At 39.4% G+C, this 24,214-nt stretch overlaps 2 protein-coding genes across 10 annotated transcripts in view; one reads left to right on the top strand and one right to left on the bottom strand.

Moving 5' to 3' along the window:
• The window catches only part of JAKMIP1 (janus kinase and microtubule interacting protein 1), a 228,824-nt gene extending 217,758 nt beyond the window's left edge, over positions 1 to 11,066 (bottom strand). For 3 of the 9 annotated variants that reach the window (XM_048302980.1, XM_048302982.1, XM_048302985.1), the window contains exons 1-2: positions 10,915 to 11,066; positions 10,070 to 10,263 (exon numbers count right to left, since the gene is read on the bottom strand). The gene's annotated coding sequence lies outside the window, so the exon portion shown is untranslated. The remainder of the gene's footprint in view (positions 1 to 10,069; positions 10,264 to 10,914) is intronic. The other 6 variants (XM_048302987.1, XM_048302986.1, XM_048302989.1 and 3 more) reach the window with 4 other exon arrangements.
• WFS1 (wolframin ER transmembrane glycoprotein) overlaps positions 10,352 to 24,214 on the top strand; it is a 62,040-nt gene continuing 48,177 nt past the window's right edge. Inside the window, exon 1 of the mRNA XM_048302993.1 lies at positions 10,352 to 10,420. The gene's annotated coding sequence lies outside the window, so the exon portion shown is untranslated. The remainder of the gene's footprint in view (positions 10,421 to 24,214) is intronic.

Genomic DNA, 24,214 nt, shown 5'->3' with positions numbered 1-24,214 from the left:
CAACCCTAGATACCACAATGCAGAATATTAGTTAACCAGAGAAACACAGAGCATACTGCTCCAGTCAGATCTATAAGCTTCATACAGCACAGAAGATGGTGCTGGGACATACTTTAGAAATATCTGTAAAAATAAGAACTCCCTAATCGATGGGATGAAGTCTCTGTTAAAGGGATGTTCAAGCTAGAGTAAATTTGATCTTGTTTAACTGGCTGTAAGTCAAAAGGACAGCAGTGGTCAAGGAGAGAAGCCCAGGAACAAACCAGGGGTCTGCAGTCAGAGAATGGTGAGTGCATGTGCAGGACCAGATTCCAAAGGGAATTGTTTTTGCTGTCAGTGAGCCATAACATCTCAGTGGAGTATACTGAAAATATTTACCTAAAAAAAAAATAGGAAACAAATCCAGAACTACTTGACAGTTTCCCATAGAAGAGAAATTATTAATAATCACAGAAGCCTTGCTCAGGAATTTTAACACATGTTTTTCAAGCCATCTCTCTGCTCCTGATTTTTTGTTTGACCAGTCTAGTACAATTTTATGTGTTACCCCATAAGTGTCACAAGACAGAACTCCAGTGTACCACAGGTCTCTAAGTTGATATCCACCTAAAGCACATGGGGAGGAGAGGCCTGCAGTTTGCTTCAACAGATTCAGAACACAATCAGGTTGACTCTCACCTCCCCAAAATTTATGTTAAGATTAAATGTTTATCATCTCTGTAACAGTGGCTTTTACAAAGAGTGAGGTTACAATGAGGACAGCAATGGCTGAGATCCTGTACCAATGGTGCTTGCATGCAGCACTTTCAGGCAGCTAAATGGATGTCACATGAAGCATTTCCACCAAACACCTTGGAGCCTAGAACAGTTTCAAAAGCCACAGCAAAAATTAATGACAAAGTTCTCAAAACATTAAGAAAGACAATTGATACATTACTTAGAGAAAGTTAAATCCTATTTGCCAAAACCAGATAAGACCTCAGCACCCAATGCATAACATCTGAGGATTTCCACACTGAAGTAGGTTAGCTGACAGCTACCAAAACACAACCATTATTTTCCCTGCTTATGTGCTCCATGCAACATGAAAGCTGTAGGCATACATGTTACTGACAGAGCCATTCAGAAAGACCGGTCTCAAAACTGATTCTCTTCATGTGTTCAGTAGGCAGGAGCACCCACCACCTGCACAACTCATTGCAGCCTTGCACCAAACACTCACTTCCCAGTGCCCAGCTGGAGGCTCACAGACCTGCAGTGACCTGATAAACCAGCACTCTAAGGGCAATAGTCACTGCCTACTTTATTGCCTTCGCCATCTCACTGGCAACGAGGGAAACAACTGCATGCACACACTGCGAGAATTCCCCCTCTTCAAAGGCACAGCCATTTCTTGTCATCCAAAACCTACTAGGGACTGGGATGCAGTAAGAACCACCTGTCTTGCACCCGAAGTGTCAATCTATCAAGAGCCCACAGCAATTACTGACACTGGCAAAACTCCATAGCCAGGAACTGTGGTCTGGCAGGTTAGCACACAGAAGATCCCCCTCATGACCAGTCAACAACTCCAAATTCAGAAACAAACACAGAATTGCTTGTGCATTTCCAGTGCCTTCTACATGTTGTCTCCACCATCTGGAAGATTTCATCCAGGTCTGAGGTGTGCCACCAAACAGAACAGACTCAAACAGAGAGCACACATAGTTGGAGGTCAAATGCATCAACAGATGAAGAATATAGCTCCCAAAAACACTGAAGTCTTCTGAAAAATGCTAAGAAATAAGTTCTAGGGCAGTTCAGGCTTAGCACATAAACTGAAAACAAAACTAAAGACAACCAATGAAGTCCTAACAACACAGACAAAGATGATATGAAGCTTTGTGACATGGATGTTCACAGGTAGGTTTAATGAGTTCAGAACTACAATACAACCTGATTAAATTTATTCACATTGTAATTCTGAAGTGTACTGTGTTAGTTTCATACTCATATAGAGAGATACTACTGCAGAAGAAGGTCTGTGCACTTCATCAGTCACTAAAGTTTCAGTCTGGGGCTCCAAAGTCAAGCCGATCTACTTGAATCCTCAGAATACATACAAGCACCAACGTACAGTCCCACTTTTCAGGGCAGGTTTCATCAGTCAGAAACACCTGCAGCGTGTTAAAAGCTGGGGGAAAAACCTGAAGTTGAATTTACTGCAGATTATTTACTGCTGATTAAAGAATGATATACCTTTAATCAAAGCCCCAAAACTGTAGCAGCTCTTCCCATGCACAGAGGTCAGGGTCACAACGAGTGTAACTACTACTGTCAACCTCATTGCCTAGACGGGTTGTTATTTACATCCAGTGTAAATTCAGAACACATGCAATAAAGTTGATGAATATATGGATGATGGATCCATGTTATACAGACTATAGCTGAGATCAGAATCAAATGAGTCAGTATCAAGAGGGTTCTTACTTTTCTACTTAAAAATCTACAACCTTTGCAAGGGAGAAGCCATGACAACAGTTCCATCACCCACAGGGCAGGGCACATCTCAGGCAATATGGAACAGGAAAAAGAAAAAACAGTCTGTGTAATTCAAAACCCCCAAAAATAAAGAGTTTCATATTGCACAGTTTCATTGTTAAAGAATGTATCTCAGACTTAATGATTCCTTCCACATTAAAAAAATAATTTCAGAAGACAGAATGACATGGCTTAATTTGTGCAGAACATGCACTCCTCCATCACGACAAAGCACAACAAAATAAGAACATGCAGCATTTTGACATCAACAAAGCTGCCTACATAGACGCCCACTCTTTCTTATTTTCTCTGCAGCATATTCTTTTAACTCACTCATTTCCTTCTGCATCTTTCTCACCATTCTTGACTTACCTACTTCCCATACAGCTTCTTCAGACTTGTTTTCACATGAAGACTGACCATGGAAATAGTTACTCCCTTGCAGACAGTTCAGAGTACAGCATCCATTTTAATTTTTCCTTCTCCCAATATATTTATATACCAATAAAAATAATTTCCTTGAGAAACAGAGACGTTATTCTAGAGTATCTGGAATAACTAGAGCAGGAGAGTTATTCCACAGATCTAAGCTTCATGCTGTGATAGAGTCACACATTTGGTCCCACCTCCCAGTACGGAGCTGGCAATTACTGCATTCCAGTGCAGGACCATAGATTTTATCTAGCTCCCTTACTCCACACGCAAATTACAGCTGATTGTGGCAGCTGAAGCAGGAATGCATTTTTGCATCAGATGTGCAAAAGCTAGAGTCCAAAAGAGCAAACATGCAGTATATATTGGGGAGGGGGGGGAGGGAGGGGGTTCCGCAGATTAGAATTATCATTCTTGAAAATCATGATATTTACGGCTCTGCTTTACTGATTTTGCATTGACAGATCTAAATCTTAAGAAATGCATTGTATTAATCAGCTCAAGTGATCAGGGAACACATCCCTCTAAAGGTTTTAGATATTCCTTTGCTTTGCGTGAGGAAATAGCAAATAGTAAATAATTGGAATCCTGTGTTGCTTTTGTGCTGTTTGAAGGATTAGCCTCTCTCAGTTCTTGGACAATATATATATTAAGTACACTAAGTGCTGTGATTAGAGCTTAAACACTGTTTAAATCAGACATATCTCCAACACATCCCCTCCTAAACCATAATTTATCATTATTATGCAAAAGTGCTAGTATGCAGGAATCTTCTATTTTACCCAGTTCATCAGATATGCTGTCTCCACAAACAGATTTATCTGTATATTAAGTCTTGGAGTATTTTCTGAGTGCACATTTATGAATGCACACAAAATTCTCAGCATTTAAATTTTTAGTCCTAAAAACCACAGCTTTTTTACCCAATATCTACATTCCTAATAGCTCACTAAAAAGACAGACTAAATCTAGCTCAGATATACCTAACCATGGCTATGGTCATGGTTCCCTTCTCTGATGAAGAAGTAGGCATCTACTTTCTAGACTACATGTCATCTAGGAAAGGTTGAGGTGAAAAGATGGAGAAAAAAAGTCGGAAAAAACCTAAAAATATTTCAGGTTTTCTTACACAATGGACAGTAGCAAAAAAAAAAATCTGCAAACAATAATATATATATATAAAAAATATTTGTTATTGACATAAAGGCAAGGTTGGTACAATCAGCTGAATGCAGGAAACCTTTGGGTTTTTACTGCAAGAGGTAGTAGTAATAGCCTCAACCTCCTGGCTGGTTGAATGTAGAATCTAAAAAATTCTGAGAAATTTCAGCATATGATGGCAGTCTATTAAAAAAGATCCAAACAAAGCCAGACAAAACCCAAAATAAACAAAAAACCCACCACCAAACCAAACTAGAAAACGTTAATAAAGGGATATCATGAGCTGTCAGGAACAAAATAGTCCAAAAGATTCACTTTTCAAAGTGACTCATTGCAAAGAACATGAGTTCATGCCATTCACCAATGAAACTTGATTAAAAATACAAAAAAGGCTCATCTAACCTTCACAATCAAGCATATACATCTTGAGTTCTGGAGCAGGAGGTTTATCTTCAAGACTTCAACCCTTTTTACACATGCAGTTTGAAATTAGCCAACAAATGCAAAAATTAGTCATAGGGGACTGAGAGACAGCAGAAGCATTTAAGGCTCATTTCCGTAGGAAGCAAGGCCACAGCAAATGTAATTAAAGTTTTTAGTAAGACTTTGCTATTTTACTAAAAACCTCAGAATTACCAGAACAGGCCATAAGTGTTGGGGCACAGCATCCCATCCTCCCTCCCATCCTACGTGGTAGAGGCCAAAGCCTCACGCAGAAGCTAATAGGGTGATTATCTTGAGAAGGATTATGCTGCACAGAGAAGCTGAAGTCTGCCTTTGTGAGAATTAAGTCCATCATCCTTACTGGTCAGCTGAATTATTTTCTTCTGCCATAGTGCAGATAGATTATCATGTGGTCTTCCTTAAAATGAGTGAAACTCAAAGAACATCGATACAAGAAGGTGGAATAAAATATATTTGCAGATCTTCCTTTTTGGATTAAGAAATAGGGAGTCCAGAAAAGGATACAAGAGGAAAAGTAATTAATTCTTTTATAAGAAATAAAAGTCTGCCACACTAAATTAGTGGAGTATGGTTATAATACAGTCTATACCTAACAAGCTTAGCAATGAACAAGACATGATCTGTTCTACAGGAAATGCCAAGATGCGACTCAAGTAGATCAACATAAGGTAAAAACATTGTGAAAGTGGTGCTTTACACCTTGATATGGAAAAAAAAGGTCTATTCTTGGGGTTTCATTTCTCATTTCTAAGCAATTTAGAGAAGGAGCACCTCCCAACACACTCTCTCCATCCTGACAGGGACAAACATCCAGATAGTGCAGAAAGAACTATATGAAGCAGTTACTCCAAAATCAGAGAAGTACTTGCAGCTTAGAGACTCAAACAAAATGAGAACCACTGTCTCACAAAGTAAAACCTTCACCCTAGCAACATGTCCTGATTAGACTCAGGGTAGACATGCATCACATCACCGCAAGTATTTACAAACGTGGATAATAAGCTTGTTCAGAGAATTAGCAGCCACAAGAAAACAAGGCTTGTACCTTTGGGTAGCAGCTCAAATGCCAGCTAGTGAGAAGAAATGCAGAACATTGGACACTTTTTTGCATAAACAGAAGCATTACAGAGCAGTAAATAAACAGCTACCAGATGCTGGATACTGCACTAGATAGAAAAAGAAAATGAAATCTCAGCCTCATAATCACTGACATTTTGGAAAGCCTTACTAAAATAGTCTACTTCAGTTAGATAAGATAGATGTTCCTTGTTCTGACTGTTGAAGAAGAGGAATAAGGTAATTTTGGAAGAATCCATGGAAGATTATTCTGCAGTGGCTCACTCTTACTCCTTCCATACAAACAATAATAATAATAACAATAATAGCACATCAGTTTCAATTACACCAACTTACCACTTGGCTCACGTCATCTTAAAATAAATAGATAATGTTAGGATTAGATTTTAGTGTGTTATACTCACAGGGGAAAATAAAAAAAAATCACCTCCTCCCCCGCACAGCAGTTGAATCAATCAGATATGCAGACAGTGTCCATAATGAAGGCTGACAACTATGTTGACCACAGCCAAAGGGACACCATTTTTTGAGGTTCCACCCAGGAAGCCAAGCATTTCATCTGTGGCACATGCTGAGCATCAGTGCTAAATCAAAAGTGAAACTACAAAATGCAGCTATGTGACTCTGCTGACACTTCCTTCCTGGATGGAATGGTAAGATCTATCGCAAAAGCAACTAAAAGCTTTCAGTAGTAATGTCTTGTCAAAGACAATTGAAATGGAGGACAACTGTCAGTTATCCAAGAGGATGAAAGTCCAATTTAAATTGTACTAGGAAATACAAAAAAAAAGTACTTTCTGAAACAGCTCTCATTTCCCTTACTGTCATGGTAGGGGGCTAAAAAATGGGCAACATGGTGTTAAGATGGACTATAAGTGAGAAGAAAACTGAACAGAAACTTCAAAGAGTTAGGAGAGATATCTTGATCCTCCTACAGTTGTGGCTACGCTAAGCATTTAGTAGAGAACAAGTAAGCAACACATGAACACATACACATAATATAAATAGCTCCTCTCTTAATTTTACACTGATTACAGAATTCCAACTTGCAGATTAAATATATAGGTTTTTAAAAACATCTGCAAGATACAAATGAACTAATATTTACATCAAAGTTCTCTTATTATCAGAACAAAACAAGGATGTCCTTCATCCATCTTCCACTAAAAACAAAGTAAAGCCAAAGCAAACCAATGTTGACTGTTTGAAGACGACATAACTACTACAAAAAAGTCTGTTCACTATTTCTAAACATTTCACCATTTAAGTGATTTTTCCTTCACTTTCAGACTTTCACCTCCAGAAGCTAGTTTTAGTTTATTGGGTTATTCAGCATGTTAACAGGACAGCACCAAAACAATTGCATGTGTATGTATGTTTATATTTTTATAAAATCTGCATTAGGCAGCCCTCTCTTAAAACCAAGGACATAAAGATAAATTCGAAATTGCCATTGACACATAATTTCCCATCGTGGACAAAATACAGAGTGACTACAAGTTTCCGTGCCTAACAGAACAAAAATAAAATAACAAAATTCCCACTGTATTCCTCACTATATCAAGCACCTTATCCATTCCTGTCTAACTTAACAGCTCCAGGTGGGAGCTTCCCAAATACATCTGGCTCTTCATATGCATTTATGCATGTGTTTGAGAGCCTATATGGTAAAGAAAGAGTGCATCAAATCCAAAGGTATCTGTGGAATTAAATGCCAGATCTATGAGCTTGGACTGTGTTGAGAGGAAAAGGGGAAGACCTCACCTACCACAGCACATGGCAGAAGCTTCTCTTCAGCTGCCATTCTTATTAGACAAACAAAGAGATGAAATACTGCAAGTAAGGAAGCAACCAACCGAGTTTTAGTGATCTCTAAGAAAGGCCCACAAAAGCATTCCATCTGCCAAAGAAAAAGTTGCATGATTTACAACAATGTGCAAAGGATGGAAGTATCATGGAGAAAGAATGAATGAAAAATAAGTTTGAACTACATTGTGGTTCCATTTTGCCCCACTGACAATGAATCTATACCACCTATATTGAATTATTATAGATTTTTCCCTATTATGGAAGTTAGAGCTGATAAAGGTTGATATTTTAAAAAAACTTAGCAAAAATTAAACAGAAGTAACAAAATTTGCATACAAGAGTAAAACTTCCCAAGATGGAAAAAACCCACTTTTTTGGATCATTAACTCAAGATATTCTATTGTATCATGTGAATAAACTATGAAACAACGACCATGAAACTGATTTTCCTTACTAATGCTGAGTAACATTGCAATAAGTACCCTAAATCAGCAATTGTTCTAAATATGGAACTTTTTTTTTTTAAATGAGAAACAAAAGAGATGGAATGCATTTGTGCATATCAGTACACAAAGCTGCAATTAAGGCTGACTATTGTGCCTTCAAAATGATGTAGAACAGAGTTAATGAAAGTTGAAAGAAAAAAATCAGGATTACAGATAAGGACATGAGGAAGGGTTTGATGTTTTATTTGCTTTATGGCAGAGCAACTTTGGTTCAAAATTAATAAACAGAGATGCAATAATCAGTGGTACCTGTCCATATATCCTCTTAGACAGAGGCAGGATGCAACCAACCTTGCTTCTATACAAAGGGGCAATCCAACCTCACATTCTTCAGTATTTTCTGTTCCCTGACACGTATTTATGCCAGCTTCATCTGGTCTTGCACTATGCAGAAATACAGGCCAGGCCCATTTCTTTCTTCATATACTTGCTACTCCTACGTCTCCCATCTCCTCTATGATAATCTAACCAAAATGTTCTACAAGAAAAAAAAAATCTATACATGAAAGTAACTATAAACATTTGCATACTGACAAATAATACTTACAGGCAGAAACTGACAGCAAAGCTGGGATAAACTGCAACAAAGATGGTGCTGTGGACATAAATGTACTAACTATGGAAAACAAAACATGAGCTTGAATGAGATGGACCTCTAAGAGAAAAATCTTAAGCAACCTCTCCTCCATCACTGTGTACTGCGATTAACATTTTAACAGAGCACATCTCTTTCAATTCAAGCCTCATTTATGCCTCACATATGGTTCAACACATGGCCTCTTTTGAGGATATTTCCAGCTCTTGCATTCCCGTAACAACAATCTAAGACACAAAAGGAGCATGCATTTAAGTGGAGAGTGAGCGTTGCTCAGAGCATTTCCAAAAAGCAAATGGAAATAAAAAGCCTTAATCTACATGCAGAGAACTTAAATATGTTAGGCAAATCTCTACACCAATGGCCTTTTGCAGTACTTGTGTAAGTCTGCTACTTACTGTAGCAGACAAGCTCCAGTGCCTCAGTGAAGGAGTCCTAGGCCTGGCCTCCTTGAAGTTGCAGAGCACCTCTGCAAACAGTGATCTCTTCACCCATAAGAAGAATCATCTCTTCTACGAGATGCAAGATTTTTGGCCCTTCTGTTTAAATCTCCAATGTATCTATTCACTTTGTATTAACAACCTAACTGTGCACCAATCCACAAACAAAAACCTCAAACCTCAAAACAGCCCACACTACTTCAGGTGCAAGAAACAAAGTCATCCCAGTGGACCAAGAAGTACAAACAGAGCAGAGACTGAAAACAAATGTTCTAAGCCATACAGAGTATCCCAGCTTCTGTATCGCAGTAACTAATTTTAGCATTATTAACAGTAAGGCATGTGTTTTTTCAATGCCGAACAAAAACACCATTTCAAAAGATAATTAAAGCAGAATTTAAAAGTCTTTAGAAAAACCTTCCTGCCTAAATGCATCATGAATTTGTGTGTCTTACAATCAGAAAACATTTATTTTCAGGAGGTTTTGGAAAACCAACACAAAGATATTCACCCCTTGCCATATAAAACCTGAAACTGAAGCTGGCATCTCAGAGAGATGAAACAGAGCAGACCCTAATAAGCATTACAGAATTCTACTCCTGCATAAATACATAGGCACATCACGCTTGCTGTCAGTGAGACCAGCCATGTAAGAAGAGACACTACTGTATCTACATGACGGGTTCTAAGCATAGGGTAGGCATCTCATGGAGCAAAAGGAGTCTATGAATGAAGCGGGTCTCAATTCCTTCCCCCTTACAAAATTTGCTAGGATTTCTTTTCTTTCTTCCTCTAATAATTCTATTAATTTTAAAATAAATAAATACCATCAGTTAAAATTAACATCATTTCTTAGGATTGTCTGATTAGGCACTGTGGTGCATGGAAATCATCAGTCAGGCTAGTAAAAATAGAAATAACTAACAAAAATAATTCTTGCTTGTTAGTCAAGCCTGTGTTCACTCCATCCTCCCCTAATTCAGAGATTCTGTAAATCTGCAGTGACTTGCAGGCCTAGCCACTGCTTTAAGGGCTGATGGAAAGAACTTTTTTTTAAATCTCACCCATTCACTAGAACAAACCAGTCTTGATGGGGAACCAAGAGAGGAAGATTACAGTGTGCAGATACTCCTCTCATCCAGCCCCCTGGAGTGATCTGTTCTGTAGTGTTGCCATAGAAAATGGAAAGGAAGCCTCCAATTAGGGACGAGGTCACATTTAAGCAGAGATATTATGTAAATAACAGCCAGCCAGCACTCTGCAAAAAAAAAAAATAAATAAATAAAGGCCTCATCCTGCCAGCCCTCCAAGGGCAGGCCTCGGGTTTGCTCCTAGAACACCCGTGCCAGCAGGACCCGGCTTGCAGGAGCAGGTGCCACCCCCGGAGGCTGCCCTGGAGACCCCCGGCACCGCAGGTACAGCCCAGAAGAGGGGCGGGCGGCAGAACCCTGAGGGGGTCGGGATGCTCCGGACCGTCACCCCGCCCTGCCGCGGGTACCGGCGGGGATGGGGGAGCACCGGGCTCTCCCGGCCCCTCCGCGGCCGCGCCCCGGCCCGCTGATGGCTGCGGGGGAGTTGCGGGAGGGCCCCCTCGGCGGGCAGGAGCCGTCTCGCCCCGCCTGGGGACAGGCAGCCCTTGCCCCGCCAAGGACCAGCCGCCCTTCCCGAGGCTCCCTCGCCCGTCGGGTCACCAGCACGGACGGGAGAGAAGAGGAGAGGGGCAGAGCCTCGCCCCGCCCCGGGATGCACTTTTTTCCCTTAGGCATCTCGCACGACTAAAGTGTCCGAGCGCGGCAGCATCCTCCCTCCATCCCTCCATCCCTCCATCCATCCGTCCTCCCTCCCCTGCCACCCCGTCTCCGCGCCGCCCCCGCATCACCCACTCGTGCCTCCCGCCGCCGCCACTCACCCACGCCGCGGCCGGCGACGGCGGCAGGGCCCGGCCAAGCCCCTGCCCACTCCTTCCCCGGGCGGATCCGCTGGCGCGATGCGGACAGAGCGGCGGCGAAGCACCGCCCGGCAGCCGCACCTCGCTGCCGGCGCCGGGTCCCTCCCCAGCTGTCACCGGCGGCCCGCCCTCGGGGGCGGTGGCGGCCGGGCCCTCCCGCGGCCCCGCCCCGCGCCCGCCGCTGCTCGGGGTGCTCGGCTGCGCGGCCGCGGCGGGTCCGCGGGCTCCGGGAGAGCTGCCGCGCACGGAGCCGGGCGCTGTGCGCGGCAGGGGGACGCTGTCCCCTCGCCCGGCTCCCCGCCTCAGCAGGTGCGGGCACGTCCGGCACAGAGTGCCGGGGAGGATGGACCCATTTAATTTTTTATGTCACACACGGCCGTCGCACACAAGAATTAGACACGGAGTTGTCAGATTAACTCGGCTGCCGAACGCTTGTAAACCCTGATGCCATTTAAAACCTCGTTCTTTTGTCAGAATGCAAGAGAATATCAGCTTGAAGCTCCCTGCCCAGGCTTTGCTGTGGGTTTCAAACCAGACTGACTCCTCTGCACCAATGTACATTGGCTGTGAACGCACCTTTGCTAAAATGCTGTTCGTGGTTGTATTTCTGTTGATCCAGATTCAGTGACTGATCCAATGAATGCAGCAGAAATATGTTTCTCTGAGCCAAGTACCAAGACCTCAGGGAGTAGGAATGGTCATGATAACTGACATGGCTCAGTGTTATGTTGATGGCTTATGCAGTATTTGCGTAAACTGGCCCGGAATTGAGAAAATAAGCAAGTTTACCACTCCATTTGTTTTTGCTGTTTTTGTTGCTGCTGTTGTAGTGCTAGGTTTGTGCTTAGTTTAAAACAACAAGATGGCTATCAGATAATAGACTTGAAACAGGAACCATGATACACAAGAAACAAGCATCAGCCTCAAAACGTGCTCGAAGAAGTAAGTTGATGGAGTTCAGCAGAGAGGCAGCTCAGGGCAGCATCACAGGCACAGAAATTTGAGAAGGGAACACTTCAGTGTTGCGGATAAAACTAACACTATTGATGGCCACACAGAATGATTAAAATCCAAATTTGAACACACATTTTAACAGTCAAGGCAATTAAACAGTCAGAAACACCTTTTGAGACTACAAGGGAATAGGCATTGCTGGGCCATGTGAAGCAACACTTAAATCTCTTTCCAGAGGGAGGCATTTCAAACAGGAGCTAAAGGAATTCTTGTAGACAGAATAACCCCAAAAGCTCCCTCTCTGTAGAGAAAATGCTGCTTTTGATTTTAAAATCAATAGGAATTGAATGTCCCAATTGGTGTTAATTACTTCATATAGTTATTTTGTTCCACTTCCTAAGAAAACTTCAGGTATAAATGTTTGATACTTAAGCTTTTAAAGAAATGCCAACACATTTATTAGTGTCTATGTTCCAAGACTGGGTTAATGAAACCACAATGAGCAGCTTGTTATGCTTTAGTTGCTATCTAATTGTTTTTCATAAGAGTAAGAATTTGGAGCCTTAGTTCTGGCCCTGGTCAGAGAGAGAGGAAATTTGATCTCATAAATAATATATGCATGGCTTTATATTAGTGTTATGTCTTGTGTAAGGATGCAATGTTGTGTTCTGAAGAAAGGCAGGATGTTCTGTTAGGATTTGCTTGTAATGGGTTGGTGCATTGGGTTGTTATGTGCAAATTATTTTCTTACTAAATAATTTTTGCTTTAAAGTACTTGAAAATAAAGAAGAAAGTGGAGTTTATAACTTAGCTAGCACTTTGTTTCTCAGTATTTTTCATTAATAGAAGTGTTTGAGCTTTTCTTTTTTTAATTAACATAAATTTGATTTAATTTAAAAATAAGGTCATGTGATTATCTTGCCTGCACAGAGTCAAAAATATTAGCTTCCTGTCAGACATGGCTCTATAACCTGCTCTTTTCCTCAGCTGGAGAGCAACCACCACTTCATGAACCCTAAAGCATTCTTTTGAGAGCGTGGAGTTTGATACCCACTAATGTCTAGAAGGTGAGGGACCCCCTGCACTCTTTGCACTGCACAGAGGTACTGTAAAGACAGTCCCATCCCCAAAGAACTAATGCTGTTAGTGGTTGTGGAATAGCCAAGAGACTGGCACATTAAGTGAAAGTAAAAATTTATAATCTGGGCTGGTTTTTGTTTGCCTGTTTATTTACAGCAGTGGAGTATCTTACAGGAAGAAAATTACTGGGTCAAGCCCAAGTTCACACAGGAATTCTGTGGATCAGCCAAAAAATATATCCTGGTAACTGTGTGTCCCTGCTGATGTGGGAAGCTTCTGAACAACGCAGAGTGCAAAGCTGTGAAACACAGAAGATGTCTGCAAAGGAACAGAAGTATTTTGCCCAGCCATCAGCTGATTTATTACTACTGACTGTTTGGCTAGTGTGTTACCAGCTTCCTAACTGTGCTGTTAGTGACTGGTAAAGCAGACTGAAATATTGAGTCTGAAAAGTGATACGTGAGCCATCAACAAGAAAATACTCAGCTCTGTTCTGAATTCCTTAAAAATCAATGCTAATTCTTCATTCAATTCAGGAGGAATAAAACTGACTCTTCGAAGTAACACTTTAAAAATGCCTTAAAAACCTTTTGGTAACTTTACAACTATGCAATTTAGAATTAGAAGCACTTTGACTTTATTGCACTCATGCTGCAGTAACTATTTTAAGTAGAAAGCAAAATCAAATTTCAAGGACAGGCCATAATTGAAAATTTAATTCATTTTTAATATTGATATTCTTATTTTAAAGAGCTTTAAGCCTGCAGACTAGCAGAAGAATATCGGACTCCTTGCTCTAAATTTCCCTTTTAATCATAATAAAAATCTCTTGTTAACAGAGGTGGTCCTGTTCAGTTAAAACTCAAAGTGGAAGTTTTTAAAGTTTCAGCTCTTAACAATTGTAATGCTTTAAGCTTTTATATTCTTTTATGAAAAAAAATCCTAGAGCACATTTGAAACTGGTTTACACAGAGGGGACCAGAATATCTGCTGCTGTAAATGTAAAAGCGGTGCATTGATTTTTTTTTTAATTGTTATTATTGTTAACATTATTATTATTTACAAATCAGAAATACACATGTAAAGAACAGGGGTTTTTTTTAAACAGTGTAGGTTTTTTTCCATTGAAATGCAGCCATCTGCAGGCAGTTATATAATAGTGCGTAGCAACAGTACAACAATTATGGACTATATATGGCTATATTTAAAACTTCTTACATCACTGATTATTATGAATGTTAATACTGCCCAAGACAGGCAAGAGAAAATTTCTTTTGGGGGGAACCTTAAGTAGACTGACTACAATTATGCACTTTAAAGGATTTGGGTGTGATCTTTTATAGGAGTGATTTTTCTAGAAAAGTTGGATTCAAGATGTCTCTTTCAGAAAGCCTGGGAGATTCAGAGTCATTGAAATGGAATGAGGTTTATTCTTTTAAGTTATTGTGGCATTGTGAAACTTGCAGTGGATTTTCATTTAAAACATTCATGTTTTAACATTCATTTACATTTTTTCAAAAGCACCATTTCCAGATTCAAGAGTGCTGGAAAGAGCTGGCCTGATTTTCTGTAGTGGAGATGCATTTCAGAGAGCTGGCTGCCAAGTGTCTGTATATGGGACGTCTGGGCTCCCTCTCTGCATTGTGGGTCTCTGGCAAGGCTACCTTGGCCCTAGAGCAGAGGTGCCTCTTACACATCCCAAGAGAATCTGTCTTGCTGTGCAGTCATGTACAAAATTGATAGTGGCACCAACACATGCAAAAAACCCTCTCCTACCATGCTGCTGAAATTCAAAACACAGAATGTGTGTCTGCTGCACCAAAAGGGGAAGTGGTGCTGGTTTGTGCAGCTCACAAGGTGGGACCGTAAAGGTTTGGCCAAGGGCAGAACCTGCCCACGCCTGCCACGTGTGTGCAGTGTATAAATTTTTTCTACAACACATATTTTGTCAGAATCTAATCTTCTTTTACAAATGGTTGAAACACTGATATGACAAGTTGCAGTATATCTTCTTGGGGATTTCTCCCATCTTTCTCACCCTATTAAAGGATTCTGCCCTAGGTGGGTGATGGTAGAATATCCAGAAATAGCATGTGTTGCAAACTCATGCTTCTAATAGGGAATAATTACCATGCATGGGTATCAATAGCAGCCTAAGGAATTAGACTGCAATTAAGAGTTGAAATACGTAGTTTTAACAATCATAAGTTGTGTTTCTGTATTGTACTGGGTGCACTGTACAATATTCCTTTCTTTTGTGTGTCAGCATGTGTCTGAGCAGATATGTATGCACTTTTAATGTTTTCCTGCACCTGTTTTAGAGAAGTCACTTATTCCTTAATAGAGGGGGAAGAGTCTTCTGGGAATACAGACCCTGAAATTAGGATTTATTATAGGTTTTGTATACAGCTGACTTGGTTAAAAGCTGCCTTGCTGTGCAGTCACATATCAAATTAAAAATGACATTATAAATAGATGAAGTTAATGACTGTGCTGTGGAATATGGGAATAAAACATTTGACTCATGCTAAAACAAAGGGGAAAACTGAAAATTCACAATATATTAACCCATGTTTGGTCAAAGATGCTGCTATAGAAGCAAGCATAGTGCTTTGGATGGCAATTGATTTCTTGTGTTACACTACCTGCAGAGCCCTCTTTAATGCGTATGCTGAGATGATTAGCTGTAATAAGGAGAGGCTAGGGATTAAAAGTGTAAAAATAACAGCCATTATACTTCTTAGAAGGAATTCTCAGAGGATGTGTGTCTGTGGCTCACTCACGCTTGCTTTACTACCTGATGTATTGAGCTAGTCAGAGCTTTGTTGGAAAAGGCTGCTAAACATGGCTGTTAAAGTCATGACATTTTGGTGGACTTCTTTTTCTCTTCATGATTCTTTTTCTTTCTTTTTAAAGATGAGTTGTTAACCACCTTGACTTTCTGAAGACAAGACCTTATAATATTGTAAGGATCGATAATATTATATAAGTTCCTCAACTCTTGGGTTGTAGCATTTTTGTTATAGCAACTTAATGTGTAAAGGAAAAAATAAATTAAAATATGCTTTACTGGTCTTCCAATTAATACCAGAATTTAATCATATTGAATATTTTAGTACTGCTACAGCAGCTTATATGTTTAGAGTGTAGGTGTACTTTTCTTGCATCTGTGGATTCAAAACTGCAGGACATAATACAAGGTTATGCATCATTTCAAAGGATAGCAGCTAGTTGGAAATGCCACTTAAGATCTACCACAGCTTCTGTTATGCACATTGATGCAAATCTTCAATCAGTATGCAAAATCAAGAAATACTTTACTGCTGTCGTGCAAGGTCTTTGTTTGAGGGGAATATTGAGGAATTCCCCTGGATGTATCTTTCTTAGAGAATGAAAAAAGGTTGCTCTCATAAAGTTGACCTTTGTGAAGAAATAAAGGGTGATAGGGAAGTGAACAGATAGTCTGATAAATTCCTTCCCTTTTCCTTATTATAAGAGAAGATGAGCCAAAGATTTGTTTATCTTTGGAAATGAGTGTGTTACTGAGCTATAGGAGATATGTAAGATCTGCTGTTTCTCACTTGGAAGCAGCTCTCTTCAAAGACAGAGTAGGACTTTGAATACCAAATGTGGTCTTTTCTTTAGAGGCAGAAACTGGATAGGACCAGTTGCTAACCAAAGATACTGGAATCAGGGAATGTACCTCATGGAAGTTGAAATGGCCCTTTTGTTACTCAACCCAGAGACACACTACCATAGTCAGTGAAGGTACCAAAATCCCTCCTGTACTATCATATCCTTGTAAATGCTCAGACGCAAAATAACTCAGGTTTTTCCTTGCTGTCTATAGATTTCTGGTGGTGTAGATCTGGATGCTTTTTTATGTAAGAAAAGTATATTTAGTCTCTGTTAAGTATGTTTAATTTCTGTTAAGCGACAGCTTAATGTGCAACAGAGAAAAATGAAAATATTTCTCAATTTTAAAAATTAATTGCATCACAAATAATTAATATTATGGTAAGGAAAAAAAATTAATTACCCATATAGCCTTGGTCTCCTTATACCACTTTAAAGGCAATTTCACCTAAATTCAATAAAACAGGCTGCAATAAGCAGAAAGTTTAGACAGGATAAAGACATTAGCTCTGTCTTTACAATGTTTGTCCTTAGGAAAGGTACCAAATTGATTATTGCCTTAAAGTATACACTGCTCAGAGTTCAGTAACAACTTGAGTAATTAAGAGTGTGTAAACATAGACTTCTGTCCAAGTAAGATGGAGTGCACTTGTATTTTCTTAAGGCCCCCTCTTTTCTTTAGAAAAATAACTTTGAGAATAGAATAGAACAGTTCAGTTGAAAGGGACCTACACCAACTCCCTAGTCCAACTACAATATATACTAGTGGAGATTGCCAGTACCATTTTGTGAGGGAGGGTGGAGTCACAGATAAAGACTGCAAATAAAGACTAAGGAAAAACAGGGATGCATGTCAAACAAAATTCAATTAAACTGTGTAATTGCAGGCTCAGCTAAAGAGTAACACTATGAAAATGTTGTGAGTATTTGCATAAGGTGGTATTATACATACAACAGTTTGAAAAAGGTTCAGTCAGTTGTTGTCTAGCCGCAGTAACATAATAGTGGATTCAACCAGATCGAGGGGGAACATCATAGTAGCAGGTATCAGTAAGTTAGGCTGTGAGAAGATACAAAGGATGCATAATGGAGGAAAGGGTAGTCAGCAATAGAGGTGACCGAACAGCTGAGATCCCTCAGCTCACACGGTATGAGCTGGCTGTTCACAGCCCAGCAGGTTCATGGCTGGTTCATGGCTGTGCTGCTTCCAGAGGCAGCTTGGTCAGTCTCCATGAAGGCTCTCGAGGGCTGGCTCTAGCCACAGCACTTTGTAAAACATGGACTTTTTCCTCTGTGGCTCTTCCTTTGGTGATGATTCATGATTTGCTTCAAAAAGAGAGGGCTGCCAAGATGACAAATTTAGGCTGCAGATCCTGTGTGCAAATTAATTCTCTCTCTGTGCAGTCAGTCTTTCCAATTTCCCAAAGCTCATCTAAGGAGGCTGCAGGGCAAAAGGAAGCAAAGAGAACACTGTTTGTTGATACCCCAGAGAACAGTATGAAATGTGTTCAATCTGGTAAACCAGGTAAAGCTTTTAAAGCACCCTGAAAATGCACAGAATTTCTGCATTATTTCCCTAGCTTTTATTTATTTATTTATTTATGATGTCAGTACAACTGCATTTGGAATTTAGCCTGCCTATCTCCCACAGAAGCCTTTCTTGCTCACATGGAATGAGTCAGGCATGGTGTGTATAAAACTCTTTGTGGTGCCAGACATGAGATAGTGTAAGGCAAAGTATTTCTCTCCTTCAAAAAAGAAATGTTCTCTTGCCTAAAGTGAAAATGAAACAAAACCTCCAAAGGCCTTTTCTGTTCCTCATGTACCTATCAAAGGGTGTAACAGTATTGAATTATTTAGGTAACTTTCCCTATTAGACTGTGTTCTTTTATGAATCATTTCAAGTGGCTTAGGCCCTAAACATAAAAAATCATAGCACATCCTAAAGACTTTGAGAATGGCCCAAGGGAAGGATTTTAGGTAAGTTAAAAATTTATAGCCTAAAAAATTTTGTGAACTTCAAATTGCATTTTAATGAAATAATGTTTTTAATCTTGATAGATGTGCTGGTTTTGGCTAGGGTAGAGTTAACTTTCTTCACAGGGGCTGGTATGGGCCTGTGTTTTGGATTTGTGCTGAACACAGGGTTGATAATGTAGAGATGTTTTTGTTATTGCTGAGCAGGGCTTACACAGAGCCAAGGCCTCTTCTGCTTTTCATACTCCACTCTGGCAGGGAAGTTGGAGATGCATGGGAGGCTGGGAGGAGACACAGGCAGGACAAGTGACCCATACTGACCAGTGGGATATTCCAGACCATGTCACATCATGCTCTTTATATGAAGTGTGGGGAGGAAGAAGTAGGAAAAGGGGGACATTTGGAGTGATGGTGTTTGTCTGTTTGTCTTTGTTTGTCTTCCCAAATCACCATCACCATGATGGGTCCTGCTGCACTGGAGATGGCTGAACACCTGCCTGCCCATGGGAAGCAGTGAATTAATTCTTTGTTTTGCTTTGCTTGTGTGTGTGGCTTTTGTTTTCCCTTTTACACTGTCTTTATCTCAACCCATGAGTTTTCCAGCTTTTACCTTTCCAGTTCTCTCCCTGATCCTGTTGGTGGGGGAGTGAGCGAGCAGCTGCCTGGGGGTTGGTTGCTGGCTGTGTTGAAACCACAACACACAAGTTAAAAAACCCCCTTCCCTTCCCCCTCTCACTCCACTAAAATTCCTGGTTAAACAACTAAAGGGAGTCTAACTCAAGAATTAAATTGGTCCCTTTTTTTTAATTCTGTGCCCCAAGAGCTTCTTGAAGATTTGTTTCTTCTTCCCACTCTGCTGTTGAAAGTTTTATCTTAAAACCAGATGACACCTTGATCATGTGTAAAGAGCAGATCTCTATTGCATGAAGTTTAATTAATGCAATCATTCACATAAGTATGTCAACAAAACCACAAAAAATAAAAGGCAGATGTATTACCAGCTTTCAAATTGCTAACTGTGAATATTGTCAAACATTGTGTTAGCAAAGCATTATGCTGATTGGATATCTAAACTTGGCTCTTACTAAAATAAGTCTCTGATCAGTGGTCTCAGCTCTGTCCAGCAGAAAAACTTTTGTAGGTTTTTTCACTAATCTTAATGAGATTAACAGAGGTAGGAATAAGGGAATATTCTAAATATCATACGTTTAGAAAGTGATATATTGCAACATGCAATTGGAATTGAATACTTATCAATGTTCTGAAGATCCTCAAATCTTCTTTGAAAGCAGAGTGATTCACAAGGTGTGTTAATCTGAAGAATAAAGAAACGTTGATAAAAATCTCAAAGTTGAATGAAATGTTGATACATTGTCTGAACTATCTTGTTCTCTGTAGCATTATTCCTAATACCTGGATATCCCTTATAGCAGTTCCTATTGCTTCCTCTTAAAAAAACCCTCTGATGGTGGTTGCACAGATGGCCTGTTCTCATACAGTTTTAATATCTAATCTAAATCTCATATGCTGCAATTTATTATTTCCTGTTCTAACCCCTTTGAGTACTAAAAACATTCTCTTTGCAGAAGATTTTGCATATTTTGAAGTATCTTCTTTTCCAAGGCTGAAAGACTAATTTTCCCACCTTTTTTCCTAAATTCCATCTAGGTTTTTGACTCACTGCTCTCTGCTAGACTTTATCCCATGTGATTTGCCTCTTTCCGAAGTATGGACCTGGATTTTGAAGTGTGACAGCTGTGGCCTTACAATCCTGAGTAGTAAAGGGATTACTCCTGTATTCCTTGCATGCCACAATGGCACTTGCTTTTATCTGAAATAGAATGACACTCCTGATTTATCATTTTTTAATCTACTGTAATCTCCAATGTACTAGTACACAGCCAGTTATTCTTCATCCTTCTTTGGCTTCTTGATCCATCTTGTTATTGACCTATCCTAGATCATAGATTAGGTCTATAAAATGAAACATACTGTATTAAATTCTTGGGTGGTTTAGGTTTTTTTTCCAATCTATTTGAATCATTTTAATGGTAAAATAAATGAACTGTAGCAGACTGTCTTTGAATGTCAGGAGTCATTTTATTTAATCTTTCCCAGCTCAATTACAGTAAAGTGGATCCTGAATTAGGATAGGGAAAGAAGTACTAGAGAAATGGGTTTGAATCTCTTCAAGTACTGTGATTTTTCAAGTGATTTTTTTCAATAGTTTTCTTTGAAGTTAACAAAGCAGGAGACTGACTGAAGACAATCCTCGGTAGTGAGATGTGTGAAATGTCGTATTTTGTTTGTTTTAAACTGTGTTGATAAATTCTATTTCCATTCAGAAAACTAGGTTATCTCCTTCAGTGAAATGTACCTATGAATTCTGAATTCAATACAGAATATAATAGTGTCTTCTGATTAGTATATTGGGGAAAACAGGGAAATGCAAACAGGGAACAGCAGATTTTGTCATATGTCATATGAAAATATGCTCGTATTCCTTTTTATGAAAGCCAGAATGACATGATTTATTTGTTCATCAAGGGCAGTATTTCTAGGAAGTATATCCCAGAAGTGTATCTCTTGCTGTACCTGTGACTGATGCAAGTGCATTATAAATACCTTTATCAGTGGAGAGTAATAAATGGTCTGTACTAAAAGCCAGATACTGTTCTGCATAGAAGTTTGGTTTGGGGGGTTTTGGTGGCTTTTTTTTTTTTTTTTTTTTGGGGGGGGGGGCAGGAGGAGATAGAAAAAAAATATTACTGTAGCCTTTAATGTTAAATTCTGTGTTCTTCCTATGAACAATCTAAATGGGGACAGGTGTAAGTACAAGCAACTAAGCTTAAATAAGAACATGAGGTCAAATTTTTAGATGGGTTTTTATTAGTGTTTAATATGTTACAAATTTAGTAATGTTTCATAATACCTGAAGTGTTTGTGTGCCTCCAAGCTTGGATGGCCTTTTCTTCAAATGTATCACTTTGCCTAATAAGCAATGGTAACTTTTGCTAAATCTTTGACTTATTTAACAATTTGTAAGGTCCTTCAGAAGGGCAGTTTAGCTCTTGCAGATAAAGAAATAGAACTATAGAAAACGGCAAATGTGTGGCCTGAGTCAAGGCAGAAATTCAGTCCTGATCCCAGGCTTTCCCAAGAAAGCCCATGCCTTTTCATGGGTGAGATGCAGCTGTTGTGCCTTATTGAGCTCAGTCCTCTGTCCCACTTAAAAGCAATATGAGTTTCCTGGCTGCTCTTCTTTATTGTGGTAATTCATTTTTCCCTCACATTGTTCTCTGTTCCTGTGTCTCAGGTAGAAACCTGCACCACACATTCAGGTAACTGCCAGGATTTCCTGTGTCCAGGAGGAAGCATTTCAGTCAAGATCTGTTTGTCTTCTGATGATCCATCTTCTATTCATAGCTGATTTCAACCCTACTTAGAGTATGTTTATGTTCAGATTAGAGATGTTACATGCAATGCTTGGTAGATGAGAAGACAATCCTGGTCCTCTTATTATAAAGAAAGAAACATTATTACAGAAGAAAGCAGCTCAGACTGAAATTCTCAAGTAACTTCCTTAAATATTGGCATGCAGAACTCCAAAGAGAAAATAGTGAATGGTATATCTCTAGAAACAAAGTTCCTTTATAACAGGGCTATGGGAGCTTGAAGTTAGACACAGTTTGTCATCATTCATCCTCTGAGGGTATTGGAGGCTGGAAAGTAAGATGAAAGGGGTGCTGTGTATGCATGTCTATGAAATGGACTTACTGAGCATATGCACCTGTATTAAAGGCATTTGCAGAACTCCATCACATAAAAAATCCTTCTTATCTGTGAAATCAGGATTTGCTGAAAGTTTTAAAAGTAGTCTCTCTATAACCCTTGGTACCAATTTTCCTCTTTCAGCAAATCATGGGTCTGAATTACTTATTATTTAGTGGATATTAGCTTCTAGCTTTACAAAATACTTCTGGTCTTCACCATTCTGTATCTTTTTCATCTAAGCAGGGGAATGAAACAATGACCTATTTGTTGGACACATAAATAGTCATGCCAGTTTTGAATTTGTGTTTGGTTTTTTTTATGTCTCTTCAAAAAGGTCTCTGCAGAAGAGCACCTTGTAAGAAAGGAGAACTTTAGAGAACTTTTCTGATAACATTTAAGTGATTATTTTCTACTTTATGTAAGCTAATAAACCTAACTTGGCAGTGCATTTCATGCAGTCTAAAGAGTCTGGGTTCTTTACATCCTTTCATCAGATATTTATAAACACTGGTAAGATTCCCTTCTCTTCTCCAGACTAAACAGCTTCAGTTCTCTCAGCCTCTCCTCATATGAGAGATGCTCTGGTCCTGCCTACATGGCCATTCACAGTCTTGTTGCCCACCAGAGTCTCCAGACCTTATTCTGTAAATCTGCTTTCAGCTGGGTGACCCCCAGACTGTACTGGTTAGTGTGGTTATTCTCCCCAAGTGCTAGATTTTACTCTTCCTTTGTAACACTTCCGTTTTTAAGATTTGATTATTATCACCAGAATTTGTTTTAATTCTGGCATTTTTATAATATCTCTAGGTATACTGGCATGATTCCTTTAAAACATAAAGATGTATCTCTGTTCATTGTTAAAAGAACCATTGCATTATAATACTGATTCTTTCCCATCACTGCTGGATATATATCAAATCTTCAATATTCTATGTCTTCAAAGCCAGAAAATTGCAACTGCATGAGTAGAAATTTAACAAAGAAATTATTAAAGGAAGGATTTTTAAAATTGACATGCTTAAAGAAAAGAGAATGAAAATGACAGTGCATGTCAATTCTAGATTCCAGGCTTCCTAAGTGGCAATAAGTGTTTGTGCAGGTGTTTTTTTACAACTTTGGAATGTGGGCTATCAAACCAGCTGTTTGACTTTCTATTCCAATGCTGAATCTATCTGGAAAGTATTACTAGCAAGCTTTTGGACATGCATATTAAAAACATGTAAAAACATGTAAAAGGCAAATTAGTGCTTACAAAACAGAATCCGCAATTATGAATCTTTTTCTCTATAGAGAGGAATTTTAAAGTGTAAAGATACATTTGGTGCTTTAACTTGGTATATTGGAAATAGGTTGACTGAACATAGCACTTCTATGAGAGTAAAAAAAAAAAAGGATTTGGAAGATGGATAATAACATTGAGGGGTATGGATTAAAGAGCCTCTGTAGTATAGATCTAGTGAACCACACTAATTCAAAAGGCAATAGCTCTTTCTGTATCTTCAGTGGAACGAAACCATGAAATTCTGTGCCAGAACAGAAACACTCATGTATAGATCTCTGGCCCTGAACATTTAAAACAAAATAATTACTTTTTGTGTTTAGCCTTTGAGGCAATTTTAGAAAGAGCTTTCTGATGATTGAGCGACATTCTCTGGTAAACTATTCAGGGGAAGACATTTTTCAGGAACAACTAAATACATTCATTTCTTAGGAATAACATTAAAGTTACTAAAATAACATAAAATTCCTGTGTCCCATGGCAGTAGGTACTAGAGACCACCCTGTGGTTCCAGAATTATTCTGCTGATGCTGCGCTTCACATGAAAATGCAGGAAATGTT

Source organism: Corvus hawaiiensis, chromosome 5 (assembly GCF_020740725.1).
Source record: "Corvus hawaiiensis isolate bCorHaw1 chromosome 5, bCorHaw1.pri.cur, whole genome shotgun sequence".
Taxonomy (NCBI): Eukaryota; Metazoa; Chordata; class Aves; order Passeriformes; family Corvidae; genus Corvus; species Corvus hawaiiensis.
Note: the sequence above shows the minus strand (reverse complement) of the source record. Positions and strands in the feature narration are given on the sequence as shown.